The 15,116-nt window shown below is 38.1% G+C and overlaps 1 protein-coding gene across 1 annotated transcript in view; it reads right to left on the bottom strand.

Annotated features, from left to right (window-relative positions):
* LOC107043410 (procollagen-lysine,2-oxoglutarate 5-dioxygenase) overlaps positions 1-15,116 on the bottom strand; it is a 221,837-nt gene that overhangs the window by 46,647 nt on the left and 160,074 nt on the right. The window lies entirely within an intron of this gene.

Here is a 15,116-nt window from a genome sequence, read left to right as displayed (position 1 = left end):
AAGGGTTAATTAATTTGCCGGGTCACCGTTTAATTCGCGGTTGGATTAATTAATTCGCGATTTTTTCCCTCGAAGTGATGAAAGGGTTATTTAATTCGTTGGTTAATCAATTTAATTCGCGGTTTGGCGTTACAAAGGACCTTCGCGGTGACCTAGTCAATCGACCCCGCGAGGGGGTGAGTGAAGGGGTTAATTAATTCGCAGATCGCGGTTTGATTCGCAGATTAATTCCACAAATCGCGGTTAAATTCGAGAATCGATTAATTAATTAATCAATTAGTATACCCGAACTTCTCAGTACACAGCCGCGAGGGGTGACAGGGTTAACTAATTCGCTGCTGTAGAAATCATAGAAGGGGCTCCTCTTCTTCTTCTTCAAACATTGACACCGGGCTTCACTTGACATTTTCCAGACATGTCTGAACTTGAGTTTTCCGGTGCTTTCTCGTTTGCCGCCCCCATTCGTATGAAATTGTTGTTGATAACGATATCAATATGTGAATATTTATTGTAAAAAGAAGGGTTCAGAAGGGGAGGGAGTAAGTATATCTGCAAAGGCAGAGGATTAGTCATTCAAAAACTTAGGTACCCCCACCAATTTGGCATAGTCCTCGACANGGGCTTCACTTGACATTTTCCAGACATGTCTGAACTTGAGTTTTCCGGTGCTTTCTCGTTTGCCGCCCCCATTCGTATGAAATTGTTGTTGATAACGATATCAATATGTGAATATTTATTGTAAAAAGAAGGGTTCAGAAGGGGAGGGAGTAAGTATATCTGCAAAGGCAGAGGATTAGTCATTCAAAAACTTAGGTACCCCCACCAATTTGGCATAGTCCTCGACAAATTTTACACGTTGTAGTAGGAGTTTCCGAAAAATCTCCATCTGCTGCAAACTGATAAGAATGGAAATGCGTTGGAAGAAGTCCGAAAGCAATCTTTTGTTTACAAAGCCTTTTTCGGGTTACCTGGGAACGCACGTTGTACTCACAACCCTAAAAACATGATGTTTGACAAATTGGAGCAGAGTTTTCGGACCCTTTGATGTCCTATCGCACCGCAAACATTAAATGTTATCCTGGACAATTTTCAGATATTTCTTTTTTCCACGAACAAAAAATGTTGCTATTTTGTTAATAATTTTCCATGTGTCACATGATTCTTTTTCAACCAATCACGTAAGCTTTTACCGAGTGTACAAACGTAGGCACATCCACATATGTATCTAAATAAACAAATTACACCTTGATTTTCTGCTAGTTCTTTAGTGTCTTTATCATGAACAAGATGGATCCTAACGCGTGTAAAAGATTATTGAGGTCATTGGAGGATGCGTATGAAATAGTGAAAATGAATAGGAGACACAGGGAAATTCAACAATGGCTTAATCACATCAGAGGACATTCGAAAGAAATTAATGCATTATTGAAGAGGAGTGCGAGTCATAGTGAGAAACGATGTTTAACTCACATGTTAGGATGACTGAAAGCGTTCTACGCAAGATTGAGAAAATTGGAAGTGATAGGAGGAGACTTAAGGGGTAATTTAACCGATAGAGTCCGATGGGAGGACTTACAAAGTGTTTTTGAGGGTCGTATGAGAACAGGAGTGATTATTAACGTGAAAAATTCAGACATACCCAAATTTTTAGATGATGCTAGACGAATGCTCTGTGTACGTTTGAAAAATGTATTGAAACAAACAGGAAGTTTGAAAGTGAATGTAGTGTTAACGTGTAAATATGAAGTTAATAGAGATGAACATCTCATTGAAGAAGAAAAATATTTCAGTACCAAGAATGAAATAATTCTTGATTCAACTGATATTAGGCAGTGGTTTGATGAACACATAAGAGAAAAACTTGTTGTGAAAGCGGATGAGTTCCAGGAAAGAGACTCAGGATGGAGATTAGTTGACGTAATTAATTTAGAAGTGAACATAAATAAATATAATCCATTGCGCGGAGGATCCAGCTTCGTTGAACTACCTGAATGGATTAAAAAAAACATGCTGTCGTGAACGTTCAAAATAAAGACGATGCCTACTGCTTTTTATGGTCCATTATGGCCGCTCGCTGTAACGTTCAAGACAAGAAATGACTTAACTCATACCCAGCTTTCAGCACTGTCATGAAAAGATTTGGTAACTTCAAATACCCCATGTCATTAAAAGACATTCCCAAGTTTGAGAAAATGAACGAATTGTCGATTAATGTATATGGAATCGACAGTGACGAAGAATCAGAGAAAAAATGGATTGTGCCCCTTTATTTGAGCAAAAATCTTCCAGCCACACTGCGAGAGGAAGAAAAAACAATTCACCTTCTCATGATGATTGAAAAAGAAGACATCCTCGATGGTGAACAGGAAAGAATGCATCACTACACATTGATCTCGAATTTGTCTCATTTAGTTGGTGTGCAAATTTCAAAACCTCAACACAAAACACTCATATGAGACAGGTGTTTGTGTCACTTTTTCACAAAAGAGGCCTACACTAATCATAGGGTCGATTGTATATCAATCAATAAGTGTCGAATGATTTTTCCTCATCGTGGTGAAAAATATTTTAAATTTCAAAATTTCAAAAATCAACTGACTGTTCCATTTGTTGTACATGCTGCTACTGAGTGTTTATTGGAAAAAGTGTCCGATGACAATGATGTAAATACCAAAATATACCAAAATCATGTACCATCCAGTGTTGCATTTTATGTGAAATGTAGCTATGATAACTCAAAATCGGAACTCTCTATTTATCGTGGAAAAGACTGTGTAGAGCGGTTTATTAAGCAGCTACGTATTTTAGCTATAAAAGTTGATGCTGAATTACAGAGAAATGAGCCCATGAACTTGACTTTCGAGATGGAGCGAGCCTATAATGCATCTAAAACATGTCATATTTGTGGCAGGGCATTCACCGAAAAAGCAGTGAAACATCGGGACCATTGCCACTTCACGGGAAAATATCACGGAGCAGCTCATCCCGGTTGTAACCTGAATTACACAGAATCGTGTGGAATTCCTGTGGTTGTCCACAATTTGCCAGGTTATGACTCGCACTTTTTCATGAAGTCCCTTGCGAGACAATTCGAGNAGGAGGACGGTCGCAGTATTCTAACCGATATGGAAAAGCTAATAACCCCTACATGGGTGCTAATGAGTATAACCTACAGGAAGAGAAATCATATTTGATGTATCTAGATGTGAATAACTTATATAGAGCAGCAATGAGTCATCATTTGCCGAATGGGAATTTCTGTTGGATTGAAGATTGGTCATCCCTCAACATCCTGAATATTCCAGATGACTCAGAGACTTGATACATTTTGGAAGTTGATCTGGAATACCCGCAGGAATTGCATGAAGAGCATAAAGATTTACCATTGTGCCCGGAACACATAATCCCTCCAAACGGTCAGGCCAAGTTACCAAAATTATTGACCACGTTGAACTCCAAAAAAAATTATGTCATTCATTATAAAAATCTCAAACAATATTGTAGTTTGGGCTTAAAAATCACTAAAATTCATAGAATCTTGAAGTTTTCTCAAAACTCGTGGTTAAAAAAATATATTGATTCAAATACTAATTATCGAAAAAATTCTCAGAATGACTTTGAAAAAAATTTTTATAAATTGATGAATAACGTGGTTTTCGGAAAAACGATGAAAAATGTCAGGAAACATCGTGATGTGAAACTCGCATCAAGATGGGATGGACGATGGGGTGCTGAGAGTTGGATATCGAAACCCAACTTTCATAGTAGTATTATTTTCGATAAGGATTTGGTAATAATCCAAATGAGCCGAACAAAAATTAAATTTAATGAACCAATATACGCAGGCTTTAGTATTCTAGATATTTCTGAAACATATATTTATGATTTTCACTATAATTATGTGAAAAAAAGTTTTAAGGATAGGGCAAAACTATTGTACACAGACACGGATAGTCTTATTTATCATTTCAGAGTAGAGGATATTTATGAAATTATGAAAAATGATATTGATAAATTCGACACTTCTGATTATCCAATAAATAATGTATATAATATACCTCTAAAGAATAAGAAGAAATTAGGTGTAATGAAAGACGAAAATCATGGCAAGATTATGACTGAGTTCGTGGGGCTCCGAGCAAAAATGTATAGTTTTAAAGTGTCTGGTGAAGATCGAGAAAAATCGCGGGCCAAAGGAGTGAAAAAATTAGCATTGAAACGTATTACATTTGAAGACTATAACGCTTGTTTGAACCAATATAAAAATGTGTGGATGTCACAGAATATGATTAGATCGATCAAACACGATGTGTTCACGATCAATCAAACTAAACTAGCTCTGAGTTCGTATGATGATAAGCGCATTCTCCTGCCAAATACGACAGATACTTTGCCTTACGGTTTTAAGAATAATAATATTGTAAATAATTTGTAAAAGGATGATGGATGGGAGAAATGAAAAAATAGTCTGTTAGGAAAAAAAAAAGTTTTTTTATTCAATAAAATGCCTCATACATGTGTCTCTTTAATCCAACCAACGACTATGCTACCAATTTCATCTTCTCTTGTTACTCCGAACAACAACAACAATAATGCTATAAGCCAAAGAAAAAACATTCCCACTGCTGCTGCAAAAAATAATATTGTGACGGATGATTGCGCATCTTTTTTGCACTGATATAAAAACTCATCTAGTTATACATAATATTGTGGGAGATATTCAACGTATTTTTGCACCATCTGAGTAACATTGAGATTTCTAACAGTGATATATTCCGCTGATATTTCTACAAATTGTTGATAACCAATCATCGTTGCATACGATGTATAAGCTTCACATCCTGTCTTGACTTGAAGAATTCCTGTGCCTGAGATATTCATTCCATCTCTCCACTCTCCTCCACATGAAAAATTCACCTCCTCTCTCTCGGGCACTGAGTATAGCCAGGCCTTTTCTGTTTGCTTCCGATATGACGCAAAGGTGGAACTCAGTTTGATACTACAATTAGCAAGTGGTGACAGTTGTCTGCTGGTCATGAACATTGCAGCCTCACAAATTGGTTGAGAAGTAGCATCATAGAATGGGTACTTTAGTTGACAAATATACTGATAATCATCTGTGGTCAAGCATTCGGCTATGTCTTTAGAGTGTGCCAAGTTATAATGATATTGGCTAAGCAGCAGGTAGTCGCCCCAAGGTTGAATGTACGCTGACCCTTGGCGGTTGCCGAACACTTGAGCCGTAGGATATGGATACATTTTGTACAATTCCTATGTCTTTGAGTTAAACAGTAGGATTTTCAATATTACATCTAATTTCCCATCATCAAATCCAATCTTTACCTTCAATTTTTCTAGTAAATCATCAGAACGTGGTTCTTCAATCGAGAGAGGGAGAACCAATGACTGATCCTGTCTCATTGCAATGAAATTATTGACAACAGTTTCCAGTTTTGTATAAGTGAATAATTCAAAATGAATGAATTCTGCGTTTGCAGAATGTACGGGATCAGTTATCGTTTCCAGAAAATACATGTACATATCCAGCTCGATTTCCAAACGTTTCGCTTAATATCGGATGCTACTGAGCATTCGATGATAAAGCAATGATGGGAATTTGCCCTCTTTTTGTGGCTCTTTAATTAATTTGACGGTCTTTAAAAAATCTTCGACACAGGTTTCATTTTTCTTTCTCAATTGATCCAGCTGATCATGTAGGTGATGTAATCCTATTTGAGCCATATGCCTGTGACAATCATTGATCGTTCGATTCAATATTTCCTCATAGTTGANTCAGAGTTGAGTTGTATTTCATTCAATGATCCGAAAGGAGTTTCTGTGATTATTCCAACATATCCAGAAGGTGGACATTTACTTTCCTCAGACACAGATTGATTCATGAAAAACAGTAATTGGTCCATATATTTTTCTTCTTTCTGAACCCACCGCAACCGATTTTCACCACAAAGTACAGTCACGCATGTAGTAGCCTCTGCATAATATTTACATGCATGATTCATATATTCTAGTTCATCTCGTGTGACGACTGGCCTTTGAGGAATTATCGTCTCCTAGTCAATGTGTGTTACTAGCTTCCATTCAGCTGTCCATTCATAATGCAACCCATTGGACGTTGGAAAACCATATTTACAAAATCCATAGAGTGACAGAATGATACTATGAGTAGTTGAAGTGCTAAAACCATGGCCATTATATTGTCTTGTCCAAAGAATCCACTCCGCTAGTAAAATTACGATTAGCCTGATGGTTCATATTGGAATTCCCCCATCAAGATTTTCTTCATCGATCCAACCATTAGAAGTGTTTTTGAACTCCAAACTTTTGACAGATCGCTCATTGCTAGTTTCCTCTCACAAGCTGACATTGAAATATTTTGACTATTATTGACGCCTCCTCCCAAACACCGTCACGAATCGATTAATTTTGATAAACTCGGCCCGAAAACTCGGCCCCAAAACTCGGCCCCAAAACTCGGCTCCAAAAACTCGGCCCCAAAACTCGGCCCCAAATACTCGACCCCAAAAACTCGCCCCCAAAAACTCGGCCCCAAAAACTCGGCCCCAAAGGACGACTCTGAAACTGTTCTCCCGGTAACTCATTTTCATCTCGTCCACAAAATCTTGGCTCCAAACCGTCGTCTCCAAGAGTGTGACCTCAACCGCCACCCCTCGAAGAAAGAACTCGGCCCCAAATATCGATGTCGACTGGTCCATAAGTTCAGTGTAACGTCAACAACTGCATGAGTTTTATCGCAACAAATGAACATGAATTTGAAATTTACACACAGCCAACGTAATGGTCTGTTGCTTATTCACCAAGGGCACTCCTTGTCTATATATCGCGAGAAAAAAGGCAAAATCATATGGAGGTGCCGCAACACATTTTGCTCCGCAAGGGTGCATACTGATTGTAAGCTTCTCTCAGAGAAAATTCCCAAAGAGACACATCATAGCGACAAACCTAACAGCTAAGGGATGAGAGCGCGAAATGTTCAAAATAAAACTCAGAAAATGGAAGAAAGTAATCATAATGATTTTTCACGTAGTTGGAAATTTTTCAATGAATTACTCCCATCTAATTCGTACATATACGCACCAGAAAGACATTCCTTCGGTAGGAATCCCGATCAGGCTAAGCAAAATATTAAACCATTTGGGTTCAGTAACCAACATATCACTATACCTCTGGTCACGGACGAATCACCTGAACAGTGGCAAATTTCACATCAGATTTCCATCGCAAGAGAATCGATCGAACAGAAACACGAAATGTTGAAACTGACTAAAGAGCCTGCTGATAATGCTGTGAATGATATTGAAAGTCATGCCTCTGCACTTGAAGGCTTGCCCCGAAAAACCCGGAACGAAAATGTGATCAACAATCGTAACATTGTAGCCTATAAAAATTCTGAACCTGTAACCAGTATACATCCAAACATTCATCAATCACATGGTGGTATTCGATGTGAGAGACGGGAACAATATAATAAATATATTGCAAATGTGGTTCAACCCAAAAACAATGACAAAGCAACTGGACAGCCAGCCATGACAGCTTGGAAACCTAATATAACAAATTATGTTCATTGTAATGATCCTAATGACTTAGTTGATCGCCTGCGACTACTTGTAGCTTCGCAAGTAGCTGAAAATAATACCGAAAATATCTCCATTATTGAAGAACTCCGTAAAAATAGGATCATATATTAGAGTACGCATATATTATAATCTTCCATCAGGGGCCCAATCAGTGCTAGATCATTATTTGAGCTCGCATAACGGTTACGCTAAACGTGCTTTAACATAATCATTACCAAGCGACATCGATATTTTGGGCTGAGTTTTTTCTTCGAGGGGTGGGGGTTGAGGTCACACTTTTGGAGACGACGGTTTGGAGCCAAGATTTTGTGGACGAGATGAAAATGAGTTACCGGGAGAACAGTTTCAGAGTCGTCTTTTGGGGACGAGTATTTGGGGCCGAGTTTTTGGGGCCGAGTTTTGGGGCCGAGTTTTGGGGCCGATTTTTGGGGCCGAGTATTTGGAGCCGAGTATTTGGGGCCGAGTTTTGGGGCCGAGTTTTGGGGCTGAGTTTATCAAAATTAATCGATTCGTGAAGGTGTTTGCGAGGAGGCGTCAAATGCTCAATAGCATCCGATATTAAGCGACACGTTTGGAAATCGAGCTGGGTATGTACATGTATTTTCTGGAAACGATAACTGATCCCATACATTCTGCAAACGCAGAAGTCATTCATTTTGAATTATTCACTTATACAAAACTGAAAAGTGTTGTCAATAATTTCATTGCAATGAGACAGGATCAGTCATTGGTTCTCCCTCTCTCGATTGAACAACCACGTTCTGATGATTTACTAGAAAAATTGAAGGTAAAGATTGGAATTGATGATGGGAAATTAGATGTAATATTGAAAATCCTACTGTTAAACTCAAAGACATAGGAATTGTACAAAATGTATCCATATCCTACGGCTCAAGTGTTCGGCAACCGCCAAGGGTCAGCGTACATTCAACCTCAGGGCGACTACCTGCTGCTTAGCCAATATCATTATACCTTGGCACACTCTAAAGACATAGCCGAATGCTTGACCACAGATGATTATCAGTATATTTGTCAACTAAAGTACCCATTCTATGATGCTACTTCTCAACCAATTTGTGAGGCTGCAATGTTTATGACCAGTAGACAACTGTCACCACTTGCTAATTGTAGTATCAAACTGAGTTCCACCTTTGCGTCATATCGGAAGCAAACAGAAAAGGGCTGGCTATTCTCAGTGCCCGAGAGAGAGGAGGTGAATTTTTTATGTGGAGGAGAGTGGAGAGATGCAATGAATATCTCAGGCACAGGAATTCTTCAAGTCAAGACAGGATGTGAGGTTTATACATCGTATGCAACGATGATTGGTTATCAATAATTTGTAGAATTATTAGCGGAATATATCACTGTTAGAAATCGCAATGTTACTCAGATGGTGCAAAAATACGTTGAATATCTCCCACAATATTATGTACAACTAGATGAGTTTTTATATCAGTGCAAAAAAGATGGGCAATCATTCGTCACAATATTATTTTTTGCAGCAGCAGTGGGAATGTTTTTTCTTTGGCTTATAGCATTATTGTTGTTATTGTTCCGAGTAACAAAAGAAGATGAAACTGGTAGCATAGTCGTTGGGTGGATTAAAGAGACACATGTATGAGGCATGTTATTGGATAAAAAAACCTTTTTTTCCTAACAGACTATTTTTTTGTTTCTCCCATCCATCATCCTTTTACAAATTATTTGAAATATTACTATTCTTAAAACTGTAATGCAAAGTATCTGTCGTATTTGGCAGGAGAATGCGCTTATCATCGTACGAACTCAGAGCAAGTTTAGTTTGATTGATCGTGAACACATCGTGTTTGATGGATCTGATCATATTTTGCGACATCCGAACATTTTTATGCTGGTCCAAGCAGGCTTTATAGTCGTCAAATGTGATACGCTTCAACGTTGATTTTTTCACTCCTTTGCCCGGGATTTTTCCCGATCTTCACCAGATACTTTAAAGCTGTATATTTTCGCTCGGAGTCCCACGAACTCAGTCATAATTTTACCATTATTTTCATCTTTCATTACACCTAATTTCTTCTTATTCTTTAGAGGTATGTTATATACATTATTTATTGGATAATCAGAAGTGTCGAATTTATCAATATCATTTTTCATAATTTCATAAATATCCTCTACTCTGAAATGATAAATAAGACTATCCGTGTCTGTGTACAATAGTTTTGCCCTATCCTTAAAACTTTTTTTCACATAATTATAGTGAAAATCATAAATATATGTTTTAGAAATATCTAGAATACTGAAGCCTGCGTATATTGGTTTATTAAATTTAATTTTTGTTCGGCTCATTTGGATTATTACCAAATCCTTATCGAAAATAATACTACTATGAAAGTTGGGTTTCGATATCCAACTCTTAGCACCCCATCGTCCATCCCATCTTGATACGAGTTTCACATCACGATGTTTCCTGACATTTTTCATTGTTTTTCCGACAACCGCGTTATTCATCAATTTATAAAAAATGTTTTCAAAGTCATTCTGAGAATTTTTTCGATAATTTGTATTTAATTCAATAAATTTTTTTAACCACGAGTTTTGAGAAAACTTCAAGATTCTATGAATTTTAGTGATTTTTAAGCCCAAACTACAATATTGCTTGAGATTTTCATAATGAATGACATAATTTTTTTTGGAGTTCAACGTGGTCAATAATTTTGGTAACTTGGCCTGACCGTTTGGAGGGATTATGTGTTCCGGACACAATGGTAAATCTTTATGCTCTTCATGCAATTCCTGCGGGTATTCCAGATCAACTTCCAAAATGTATCCAGTCTCTGAGTCATCTGGATCGTTCAGGATGTTGAGGGATGACCAATCTTCCATCCAACAGAAATTCCCATTCGGCAAATGATGACTCATTGCTGCTCCATATAAGTTATTCACATCTAGATACATCAAATATGATTCCTCTTCCTCTGGGTTATACTCATTAGCACCCATGTAGGGGTTATTAGCCTTTCCTTATCGGTTAGAACACTGCGACCGTCCTCCTCGAATGCCTTTCTCAATGAAAAGGAACATCTCAGGGTCTTGAAATAATTCCACCAGTTGAACTCCAGTGATTTTTAACATTGTATCAAAAGCCAGTCCTGGTGCTGTATAATAATGAAGAGGATCTAAGTTGTATGCGGTTAAACAACTCTCTCGAAAATTTTCGAAAATATCTGCTAGCAACAATACGTCGGTTTTCAGATATAAATCCGCAGCGTTCTGATGCTGAAATTTCTCCACACATCACATGCATGGTTGTAATCTTTATCGGATATGTGCTCATCATTTAGTAGAGAATAAAACTCTTCTTTCCGTGATGATTGTTGTACACTTAATTTCTCCCATGTATCCAAGTATTCGTATGGGAAAACTCCTTTACGTACAACCAGTTCGAAGTGTCGTTTATGAGGGTAATGACTGGTTGTGATTTTTTTTTTCATGTTCTAAATATGAAGAAAGTTTATCGATACTGCTTGCCATAAAACGAAATGAGTCAATGAATCTCAAGTGGACTCTTGTCGATTTGACCGATTTCGTGAAGGAAACGTATTTCTTTTTAGTAATTGGGAGTAATGTCACAGAGCCCTCGAATTGTCTCGCAAGGGACTTCATGAAAAAGTGCGAGTCATAACCTGACAAATTGTGGAAAACCACAGGGATTACACACGATTCTGTGTAATTCAGGTTACAACCGGGATGAGCTGCTCCGCGATATTTTCCCGTAAAGTGGCAATGGTCCCGATGTTTCACTGCTTTTTCGGTGAATGCCCTGCCACAAATATGACATGTTTTACCTGCATTATAGGCTCGCTCCATCTCCAAAGTCAAGTTCGTGGGCTCATTTCTCTGTAATTCAGCATCAACTTTTATAGCTAAAATACGTAGCTGCTCAATAAATCACTCTACACGGTCTTTTCTACGATAAATAGAGAGTTCCGATTTTGAGTTATCATAGCTACNCCTGCATTATAGGCTCGCTCCATCTCCAAAGTCAAGTTCGTGGGCTCATTTCTCTGTAATTCAGCATCAACTTTTATAGCTAAAATACGTAGCTGCTCAATAAATCACTCTACACGGTCTTTTCTACGATAAATAGAGAGTTCCGATTTTGAGTTATCATAGCTACATTTCACATGAAATGCAACACTGAATGGTACATGATTTTGGTATATTTTGGTATTTACATCATTGTCATCGGACACGTTTTCCAATAAACACTCAGTATCAGCGTATACAACAAATGGAACAGTCAGTTGATTTTCGAAATTTTGAAATTTTTAATATTTTCAACCACGATGAGGAAAAATAATTCGACACTTACTGATTGATATACAATCGACCCTATGATTAGTGTAGGCCTCTTTTTTGAAAAAGTGACACAAACACCTGTCACATATGAGTGTTTTGTGTCGAGGTTTTGAAATTTGCACACCAACTAAACGAGACAAATTCGAGATCAATGTGTAGTGATGCATTCTTTCCTGTTCACCATCGAGGATGTCTTCTTTTTCAATCATGAGAAGGTGAATTGTTCCTTCTTCCTCTTGCAGTGTGGCTGGAAGATTTTTGCTCAAATAAAGGGGCACAATCCATTTTTTCTTTGATTCTTCGTCACTGTCGATTCCATACACATTAATCGACAATTGGTTCATTGTCTCGAACTTGGGAAGGTCTTTTAATGCCATGGGGTATTTGAAGTTACCAAATCTTTTCATAACAGTGCTGAAAGCTGGGTATGAGTTAGGTGGTTTCTTGTCTTGAACGTTACAGCGAGTGGCCATAATGGACCATAAAAAGCAGTAGACATCGTCTTTATTTTGAACGTTCACGACAGCATGTTTCTTTTTAATCCATTCAGGTAGTGCAACGAAGCTCGATCCTCCGCGCAATGGATTATATTTATTCATGTTCACTTCTAAATTAATTACGTCTACTAATCTCCAGTCTGAGTCTCTTTCCTGGAACTCATCCGCTTTCACAAGAAGTTTTTCTCTTATGTGTTCATCAAACCACTGCCTAATATCAGTTGAATCAAGAATTATTTCATTCTTGGTACTGAAATATTTTTCTTCTTCAATGAGATGTTCATCTCTATTAATTTCATAGTTACACTACATTCACGTTCAAACTTCCTTTTTGTTTCAATGCATTTTTCAAACGTACACAGTGCATTCGTCTAGCATCATCTAAAAATTTGGGTATGTCTGAATTTTTCACGTTAATAATCACTCCTGTTCTCATACGACCCTCAAAAACACTTTGTAAGTCCTCCCATCGGACTCTATCNTCGTCTAGCATCATCTAAAAATTTGGGTATGTCTGAATTTTTCACGTTAATAATCACTCCTGTTCTCATACGACCCTCAAAAACACTTTGTAAGGCCTCCCATCGGACTCTATCGGTTAAATTACCCATTAAGTCTCCTCTTATCACTTCCAAGTTTCTGAATCTTGCGTGGAACGCTTCCAGTCATCCTAACATGTGAGTTAAACGTCTTCTCACTATGACTTGCACTCCTCTTCAATAATGCATTAATTTCTTTCGAATGTCCTCTGATGTGATTAAGCCATTGTTGAATTTCCCTGGGTCTCCTATTCGTTTTCACTATTTCATGCGCATCCTCCAATGACCTCAATAATCTTTTACACGCGTTAGGATCCATGTTGTTCATGATAAAAACACTAAAGAACTGGCGGAAAATCAAGGTGAAACTTGTTTATATAGATACATATGTGGGTGTGCCTACGCTTGTACACTCGGTAAAATCTTACGTGATTGGTTGAAAAAGAATCATGTGACTCATNCCCCCTACTGGGCCCCAACGACCAGGTCGACGCCAAAATCTTGCGCCAGAACCTACTAATGAATCGATAATTAATTAATTAATTAATTACTCAATAATTAAATCAATCAATAATTAAATAATTAGCGCGGATTAATTAACCCTTCCACCCACCCACCCACTTTCATCTGACCCCCCTACTGTGCCCCAACGACCAGGTCGACGCCAAAAACTTTGCGCCAGAACCTACTAATGAATTGATAATTAATTAATTAAATGATTAATCAATAATTAAATCAATCATTAATTAATTAATTAGCCTGGATTAATTAACCCTTCCACCCACTCACCCAATTTTATCTGACCCCCCTACTGGGCCCCAACGACCAGGTCGACGCCAAAAANGGCAACATTTTTTGTTCGTGGGAAAAAAAAATCTGAAAAATGTCCAGGATAACATTTAATGTTTGAGGTGCGATAGGACATCAAAGGGTCCGAAAACTCTGCTCCAGTTTATCAAACATCATGTTTTTAGGGTTGTGAGTACAACGTGCGTTCCCAGGTAACCCGAAAAAGTCTATGTAAACAAAAGATTGCGTTCGGACTTCTCCCAACGCATTTCCATTCTTATCAGTTTGCAGCAGATGGAAATTTTTCGGAAACTCCTCCTACTACAACGTGTAAAATTTGTCGAGGACTANTCGGCGAGAGGTATGTTTTGGGCTCTAAAAATTTGAATCCAGGATAGCCCTATTCAACAAAGTAATTGTCTGAGAANTTTCCTCCCCTTCTGAACCCTTCTTTTTACAATAAATATTTACATATTGATATCGTTATCAACAACAATTTCACACGAATGGGAGCGGCAACCGAGAAAGCACCGGAAAACTCAAGTTCAGACATGTCTGGAAAATGTCAAGTGGAGCCAGGTGTCAATGTTTGCAGAAGAAGAAGAGGAGCCCCTTCTGATTTCTACAGCAGCGAATTAGTTATCCGTTTCACCCCTCGCGGCAGTGTACTGAGAAGTTCGGGTATACTAATTGATTAATTAATTAATCGATCCTCGAATTTAGCCGTGATTTGCGGAATTAATCTGCGAATCAAACCGCGACCTGCGAATTAATTAACCCCTTCACTCACCCCCTCGCAGGGTGGATTGACTAGGTCACCGAGAAGGTCCTTTGTAACGCCAAACCGCGAATTAAATTGATTAACCAACGAATTAAATAACCCTTTCGTCACTTCGAGGGAAAAAATCGCGAATTAATTAATCAAACCGCGAATTAAACGGTGACCCGGCAAATTAATTGACCCTTTCACCATTTCGAGTGAAAAAATCCCGAATTAATTAATCAAACCGCGAATTAAACCGCGTACTAAACCGCGACCGCGCAAATTAATTAACACTTTCATCATTTCGAGGGAAAAAACCGCGAATCAATTAATCAAACCGCGAATTGAACAGCAACCCCGCGAATCGAACCGCGACCTCGCGAATTAATCAACCACCCACCGACTTACTTTCATCTGACCCCCCTACTGGGCCCCAACGACCAGGTCGACGCCAAAATCTTGCGCCAGAACCTACTAATGAATCGATAATTAATTAATTAATTAATTACTCAATAATTAAATCAATCAATAATTAAATAATTAGCGCGGATTAATTAACCCTTCCACCCAC

The sequence above is a fragment of the Diachasma alloeum genome, unplaced genomic scaffold, assembly GCF_001412515.2.
Source record: "Diachasma alloeum isolate Michigan unplaced genomic scaffold, Dall2.0 Dall_scaffold_00569, whole genome shotgun sequence".
NCBI lineage: Eukaryota > Metazoa > Arthropoda > Insecta > Hymenoptera > Braconidae > Diachasma > Diachasma alloeum.
This window is presented reverse-complemented; position numbering and strand designations above follow the sequence as displayed.